We start from the raw sequence: 8724 nt of genomic DNA, 5'->3' as shown, positions 1-8724 counted from the left end.
TGTAAGAACGGGAACAGCGATAGCAAGAAATGTTGGCAATATCAGCTGCCTGTGGCCTAATTATTTCTGGAATAAAGCATTTCAAATAATTACTGAGGTGCTCTTAGAAAACAAGACCGACTGAGAGGATGTTAAACTTTTTTAAAATCATTATCGTGTTTGTTCTGGCTTCAATTGAAAAGCACATGTCAGCAAAAGGTGTCACACCCGTGCATCTTGTTATGTCTCCATAGTGCTTACTTGCAAAGTGACATTCTTATTCATCTCTGAGTGGGCATATGCCGCACAAAGGACACCTCACAGAGAATGGATTCAAGTCATTGTGAGCATACAGACTAAGTAGAGGTAAAGTAGTTGTACTGATGCATTGACATGACATCAAAGCAAACCTCAACATTACACATAGCTGGCTATCTTTGGAAAGTGATGATGATCTTCTCTGTACTTCTCATCAACAGATGCAGATTGCAATGTACAGCCGTCAGCGCGCTACATCCCATTTGACATGTTGACACAGCGGGTCCTTAAAAGTGCATGTGTCAGGAGCTCGGAACTAATAGTGCAATGTCTAACTTCAGAAGATTAGCCAAGCAATGACATAAGCTGTGGCTGCTCTGGTGTTTAGAAGGCGTTTTTGAAAAATGTGTGTGGCACTCGTACGTGAGGAGAGAGAAATGAAGGCGATGGGAAAGGAACTGCGAGAGTGGAAAATAAGTGAAATGTAAGTCATAGGTAGCAATATTTTGATAAAGTAATCATGCTTCAGGAGCAAACCTCGGACTCTGATATCAGCCGTTGGTGATTCTGCGAAGCTCCTGCGAACATGGCAGCATCAGATTTACAAATTGAAAATCATTAATAATTCTAACCAGGATGTGATAAATCTGGAATCACTCCCGATGAACCTGGACACACTTTCATAAATCAAAAAGATTACTTGGAAATTTTTTAAAATCTGACGTCAAAGTGTCAGGCTTACTAATGGTTTTTGTAGATCCCTTACCGTGATATATCATTAATCTGAGATACATTTGAAGTGTGTCACCGGGGGAATATGGCATTCCTCTAATATTAGGAATATGCTGGTCCGTGTCAATACTGGAGATAGAAGGGATAAAAGCAGGTGGAGGTGCTGGGGGAGAAACTTCCCCAGCGGTTACATTTTGATAAGGTGGTTCAATGAATATTTAAAATGACCATACACAGCAGAAACTGAATACCCTTATATTTGAATGTAACACTTATTCTGGTTGTGGAAGTTATTAGAGCCTGACTGATATACTGGCCGGACGATATTATTATAAGCATATAGCTAACTGGCCAGTATTACGGCCCAGCCGTTTAGCTATTTGTCGACGAATTAGTGTCTACAAATACTTTTTATTTAAAGGCAAAAAAGATGGAAAATACTCCTGAACATGTTACATTGCACAGTGAAACATCCCTGTTTGAAACACAACAACCAGCAGATACAAACAGAGTTTGGGAGAGACCAAGTGACCCGTCTCTGTCCTCTCAACCCCAGTCGCTCACAGCAGATGGCTGCCCCTCTCTGCTGCTGGAGGTTTCTTCTTCTTAAAAGGGAGTTTTTTCTTCCCACTGTCGTCAAGTGATTCCTCACAGAAGGTAATCTAATTGTCGGGGTTTACTCTCCATTCCTGTAGAGTCTTTAGTTTCAAATAAAAAGCGCCTTGAAGTGACTGTTGTTGTGATTTGGTGCTACATAAATAAAACCAAAAAGAACAGAACTGAATAAAGAAGTAAAGGAAGTTATTTTTAACACGGACTGTCGTATCTTTGTATAAATTTTAAATCGCATCTTAAAACATATTTTTTTACTCTGGCTTTCGAAACTGTAGGAGAGTTACCAATTCTTTTATCCTAATCTGTTTTTAATTTTTATCAGTTGTTGTTGTTAATGTCACTGTTTAATTGTTATGTTGTACAGCACTTTGGTCAACGCCCTGTTGTTATTAAATGTGCTTTATAAATGAATAAATGAAATGAAATAAATTCATGAGTAACTATACAGATGACAGGGAAATCTGTTATTTGATATTAGAAAGAAAAAAAAATATCAGCCCATGTATCAGATTATTAAATCTCAATCTTATAATTTATTTATCTAGCAGGGATGATAACGATGTTTGAACACTGCAGTCTAAACAGATAATATGCTGTCTCTTATGCTTTAATGCAGCGTCAGTGTTTGCCTCCTAAATCTGGAGAATATCCATACAGAAAACTCTGCATCCCCAAAATCCACATCACTGCTGAAATGTGTTCTTTATTCTGAGAGCAGTGTTGCTGAGACTTAGGAGTGCTATTGTGAAGAAGGAGGTATTGACCGTGATGGTGAACAGGGCACCTCTGTAATCTAAATGTCATTCACTGAAAAGCATCTCCCACACAGCCAATGGCTTTCATCTGAATGTGCCTCCAAAAGATTCAATTACTTTTTCTCTCCTTCTATTTCTTTCACCCTCTGATCTCCACCCTTCCCATGCACTAGTTGCTTATCTGCTGTGATTATAGTCATTATGAAGCAGCCGTGTCTGTAGTGCGATTTCATCAGGGGCAGACATACTCTGCCAGCTGCCTCTGCAACCAGGTCCCGTTTAGTAAAGGAGCTGTACAAAGAGCTAACTGCAGATGTAATACTAGATATTTCAGCTACTACTTGGCCTTCCGTGGATTGTTGTAGTCGTCACTTAACTGGAGAGGAAATTATAAATAATTACACATTCTGCGCCATATATTCTGTAAACATCACATTAACGCGAGCAGCGGCGTCTAAAACCTTAAAGGTTATGTACTCCCCAGCTCTTACTATTTCCTATTCTGGTGAGGCAAAGGGAGAAGTATGGCAGCCCGAGGATAGAGGGCTGTATCAGTCAACACAGCTGCTCTTTTCATGTTCAAAATCTGTTTCTCGCACGTCTCCGTCAAGGTTTCAGCGGAGGGGGTGGAGTTTAAATGCGATGGAACAAAACTCATTTTTTGACAATGACATCAAAGGAGATGGCTGCTTTTGTGTTTGAAGTGGAGCATGTTTGAAGTGTTCAGAAGACAGTGGAGTGGTAGGGCAAGTTCATTGTTGCTTCGCTCTGGGGATGATTATCAGCTGCTATCGGCACGAATCTCTGAAACAACTGTCAGCATGACATGTGAATAATGATCTCCCTTTTTTACCTGCTGATGCCAAACCAACTCTGACACCTAAATACCTACAGTACTACTTGAGTTCAGGCATTCATTTCCTTTCTTCTTTCTGTCTTTGGCTACAGTTTCACACAATTCGAGGAAATTATTAGGAGCACATTGTTTTAGCACACCCTCCCACTTTGCTCTTGTGAGCACTAAAGAATTAAATCATTTCCTTCATACTCTTTTTCCAATTATCAATAGGGTACGAGTAAAGAAATATGCTCAAGGTTGAAGTATTTTCTTCTTATTATGATATAATAATAAATAGTGGTGTGATTCATTATTGTTAAACCCCCTAGAGTTAAATTCAGTCATCTCTATTGTTTGGTGGCTTAAAATCAGAATGATCAAAAAGTGTCACTGTCCAAATATTTATATTTATATATATATAGAGAGAGATCTGTATCATTTGTACACATACTGTTTTCCTTTTTTCCCTCCATGATGCTGGGAGTCATAGAGTAATGGCTGACAATGCCCTTGAATATAAACCTTTCATTCATATTAGCTACTATCATATAAATGTGTGCTCCTAATGGTTACATTAACCTAGTAAAATAAACAAGTCAACACGCCTACTAATATGTGTAGTGAGCTCTAGATTTAGTTGGGCCTCTAAAATCCTCCTCTGCTAACTATTATTGTACATGGGTTGGCAGTCTATAGTCCAGCCTGTAAAATCTTTCAGGAAGGGTCATTAAGGATATTTCATTATCTCCATATTGCCAAGGTCAGGTTGCCCATATATCCACTTTACGGCTGCTAGGGGAATATGCTGCGACTGTAGTATAATAGACCAGAAAATGTCCACACCAGGAATGATGGGAAATCAATATCGGGCCCAGCTCATCAATACAAACCCCATTTTCACAAGCAGGAAGAAGGTACTCCTGAAAAAAACGTCGAGGGAAATAGATTGAATCAGAGCGAGAAAATGAAATAAAACAATGTTTTATTGTTAATAAAATGTTTGTTTTTTGCTGTACAATATGCAGCGAGACTCGTCAGGGAAGAGGTTTAAACTGGTTTGGGTTGATTTTGCTTTAATCTGCCAGCACTGGATCAGGCAGTCCATAAATGTCCCAGCACAGTCATGTAACCACGTTAAAGGAGAAAGAAACATGGGTTGTGACAATGATTTGCCCCATTTGTTACAGCAGTGGCAGCCAGGAGCTTCAATCTGCCTTTGGTTAGTTAGAAGAATGTTGATGCTCTCGGTTTATTGCAGGGTAATGGCAAGAAGAAATGTAGGGATGCCGACAAACGAAAGAATGTTTGTATCATTGCAACTTGGGGAGGATGTGCGGTGCAGACCGTTCGATCATTCCTAAAACAATTCTGCTGTCATGGCGAGCTGTTATTTTTGTGCTAACCGTCTTTAATTAATTAATTACTCAAACCCGGAACAGAAACTGTAAACAAGGTGGTTTTTGAGATGCAAGGCGTAAATATTCCGAGGTGAAATTGACAGTACATGTCGGCTATTTGTTAAATAAACATAGATGAGCGTGTTGTGGTCCAACAAGGAATTTACAATGTGCTATGGTAGAGAAAAGAGAAAACAGCCCCTGGTTGTTTAACCAGCCAGTGGTAGCCTTGGGCGTTGTTTGTTTATGCAGCACAGCTTCCAACAAATGAATATCACTCTGGCAAACTGATGTTGGGGGGAAAAAAAGGACTGCATACAAAAAGCTTCTCCCATGCCGAACGACCAATAGCATCCAAACCCTCCAAAATACTTCAAAAGATGCTCGCTAGTTCTATCTCTCCGTATCTTAAATGTATTTTATTTCCCCTCCCTTCAGTTATTTTACGGCACAAACAGTGATTCACTAGTCTTACTGTACAGTAGATACATTGTCTTTGTATGAACATTACACATTGTCTGCTGCATGTTAATGGCTTATTGACCATGTATGGTGTAATGAGACCTTGGGTGCAGGGGCAGCCATGATATATGAGGGTGAAAATTGGCCTCTACTGCACTGATGACCTAATTTCAATATTCAGGGACTTGGGGATGGAAATGACACTTTTCACATTTAAATGCTTTGTATTAGCCCCTGGCTTACTGTACCTCTGCCTAATCCCAGTTCGCAGACAGAAATGCACAGAGAGCGACTGGGAGCTGGCTTCCTGAATTGCAACCATTCATTGCAAACACAGCAAGGTGTACACCCTACAACCGCCAGGCAGGGTGCACAAAGAGAGAGCGTTTGACTCGTTCCAGGAGTCACCTTCATCTTTTTCTTTTCAGCCGACTTGATGCATGCATTCAAGAAAATAAAGCAGAAGCAGATTCCAAAAGGGCTCTGTCTTCAGAGATAACCTTGAGGATGTATGGCATTTAGCATTCCACTCAACCTCGGTCATGGCTTCCTGAAAGCGGTCATGATTTCCCTAAAGCACATATTTTGATCCTCAGCCTTACAAAGGGAAATATTACTACCTCTTCAAGCTAAATAGGAAAGTTTCCCATATTTCTTTTCTTCTTTTTTTTTCAGCTTCCTGCTTCAAATGTGAATTTAAGGACTGTCATTGCACGTTAGGGCACTAGGGGATGAAGCTCGATGACCTATTTGCATTTCTGTCTAGGAGCTGAAAAGAAAACGAGGGTGGGGTATATAGTGGAAGGTTGTGAAAACGCAGACTTATTTATCATTCATCCTTTATTTCTCTTGTATTAGTGAGTGGAGGTGTCATGTTTGGCACATCGAAACTCTGTGTTCTGCCAAAGAGATGTGACGCCAAGAAAAATAGATGTTGTTTTAACCTTGAGCCTGATTTAAGCAAACATGAATATATTAGGTGCAGTATCCCTCATCTCCCAGCTGACGTGCTCGCACTGTATTCTTGCAATGCCTCTGTATATTAAGTGCAGTCTTTACTGCAGACAAGAATATGAACTGTCAGGGTCCACACAAAGGACAGATGAACCACAGTGTAGCAGCTTTGCTTTCTTCCTTGACAAGGGAGAAAAAAAATCCTCAAAGATGCTCTGTAAGCTATAACAAAAAGATACACTTATATTTTTCTTTCTTTACTCACCTAAGATGCCATACAAGAGTAGATGGGACAGTGTGTTGGCCACCGCGAGTTTTTGTTGTGTATGTGTGTGTATTTTTGTGTGCCATGGGGACAGCGCAGTAGCTCACGGTGCTCCGACAGGTCCACTGTGTGTGGTGTTCTGCAGCATCAGCAGCCGGACAGGGGCCAGACGGTGGATTTATGATGCTAGCGAGCGGAAATGACCTGCTTCTGTCATTGGGTGTGTGCCCCATCACGAGAGGCCCTAAACTATATTGGCACAGCACTGACAGACATGTTTGTCATCCAGTCAGTTTTGAAGATACCAAGCAAGGGGTATTACTTCTTTGACAAGCCCCTCCACTCAATCTGTCTGTGAGTGTGTGTGTGTGTGGATGGGTGGGTGGGTGTGTGTGTCTGTGCCATACCTGTCTTTTTCTACTCTGTCTGCTCTTATTATCCTGCTTCTTTTCTTTCACGTGTTTTGTTGCTCAGAGTTGCTTTTTAGTCAAATTAGATCTAATCTCATGAAGTAATGAAGAAGCAACTCAATTGTTTTTAACTGTGCTGGCAGGTACAGTGCATCTTTTATTACAGTAGTAACCTAACTAGTGTACTCTAATGTCATTAGTAAGTGCTGAATGATGTTTAAGGTGTTGGAAAATATGAATTTGTGCCACTGTAACTAACTAAATATTAAATTAATTAATTCAAATGAATGTCCATAATACATTAATTGTTGTTACCTTAACCCCAATCTAACACAAGCAGCTTTTGCAAACCACTGATGTGCTTTCATCTGTCCATTTAGTGTGGAAGTATTGCATGAACAGTGACACCTTCTGGCTTTCTGAAAAGGCCAAGTATGGCTGGGTTCACATTTTCAGTCACTGCCTGCTTCACCTCAAAAGAGTTCAGCATTAGCGTAACGCTGGTATTGGCACTTCTAATATTTCTCATTTCTAATTAATTAATGATTGTCATTAAGTCACTGATATAGGTAGTTTGTGTCTTGATGTAAATGTAGTTCTTCACTTTCATATAAGGAAATGCCATCGGCACTGAAAACATTACAAGGCAGTTAATTTAACAAATACATGTTAACTAAAAGTGACCTTTTTCTTAAAGTAAGAACATAAAAGTGAGTCTGGCAGTGCAGTCATCCTGCTGAATTGGAACTACACCTTTGTTTTGAAAGTCTGACATGCACGACAGTGGAACCACAGCTACTTATTTTTAGCAGTAAACTTTTCAATCTTTCAATCTGAGACATTAAACAAATGCACATCCGTGTCAGTAAAGAGTGAAACAGTAACTGTACGCACTCCTGAGAATTCAAAAGCTATTTGCCGGGCTTTAAAAAGTCATTAGTCATCTTTGTGTGAGTGTGTGTACGTGTGTGTGTGTGTCTATTTGTGCCACAATTATAAGATTAACACTGCACTGAGCCCAATTTAGTGCTGCACATACTTGTTTGGTGCTGGCTCAACAGGAATTAATTACAATTACGCAAATCAGGTTAGGGAAGTTAAGAATTACACACACTTTTAGGACATACATTAAATGGATAGCTGATGTAATTGGGAATTTGTGTTTTCACAGGAATATCAACACATGGATATAAAATTTAAAATTACAAAGAAGGCCACAACCAGCAGTGGAACCACAGAGCAGAGACTGCCAAGTGGGTAATAAAGGATTCAGCTATAATTGAATCACGATCACATCTTAAATCAATCTTTTGTCCGTACAAAACGGATGAAAGATGCTGTAACAAAAGCCATCTCACAACAGTAAATCACTTGATCAACTCATTTACTAGATGCGCACCATTTATTAAAGACTAAAAAACTGAGCGCTTAATTAAATACTCTGGAAAATATCTTTGATAAGTACGCAAACTCACAATGGATTTCTTTTTTTGGGGGGGAAGTTTTAGCATTAAATCCCTGACCTACTTGTTTGATTTACGCAGAAGACACCAAATTCAGTTTCTTTTCCTCCATCACCAAGCAACCATCTACAGAGCCTTGCCTCACCCATCCACTCCAATGAATATTTTATAAAGATGCAAAGATTTCCTCCTTCTCGGTGTGTAATCAAATGCACACTGTGCTGCAGGGATTTAAAGAAGAGATATAAAGTCACATCTTAAGGAAAAAAATCCATTTTTCTCTAGCCTTGCATTCATTTAGGAATCAATGTGCCTCTTAAGAGACTGGCTATTTGAATCACACACAGTTGCACACACTTGAAAACCTTTGTTATTTTTCTGATCTTTTGAGCTTTAAATGGTTTTAGACAGCAACCATTAATGGACTGCGGGTACTTAGTTTTTACTGTAGTAATGCTGCTTCACTGAACACATGAGACATGTTAATTAGGAGAACACGCAAGGTCAGAACTGTGAGTAAGACGCAGGATTTTAACCTAAAAATGTGTGTGCTTTATAAAGAAGGTCTTTCATAGTAACTGTAAACAAGTTTTTAT

Source organism: Copadichromis virginalis, linkage group LG12, assembly GCF_057382275.1.
Source record: "Copadichromis virginalis isolate Kocher_CV1m ecotype Utaka linkage group LG12, C_Virginalis_male_GT1.1, whole genome shotgun sequence".
Lineage (NCBI taxonomy): Eukaryota > Metazoa > Chordata > Actinopteri > Cichliformes > Cichlidae > Copadichromis > Copadichromis virginalis.
The sequence above is the reverse complement of the archived record's forward strand: the minus strand, read 5'-3'. Positions refer to the sequence as shown.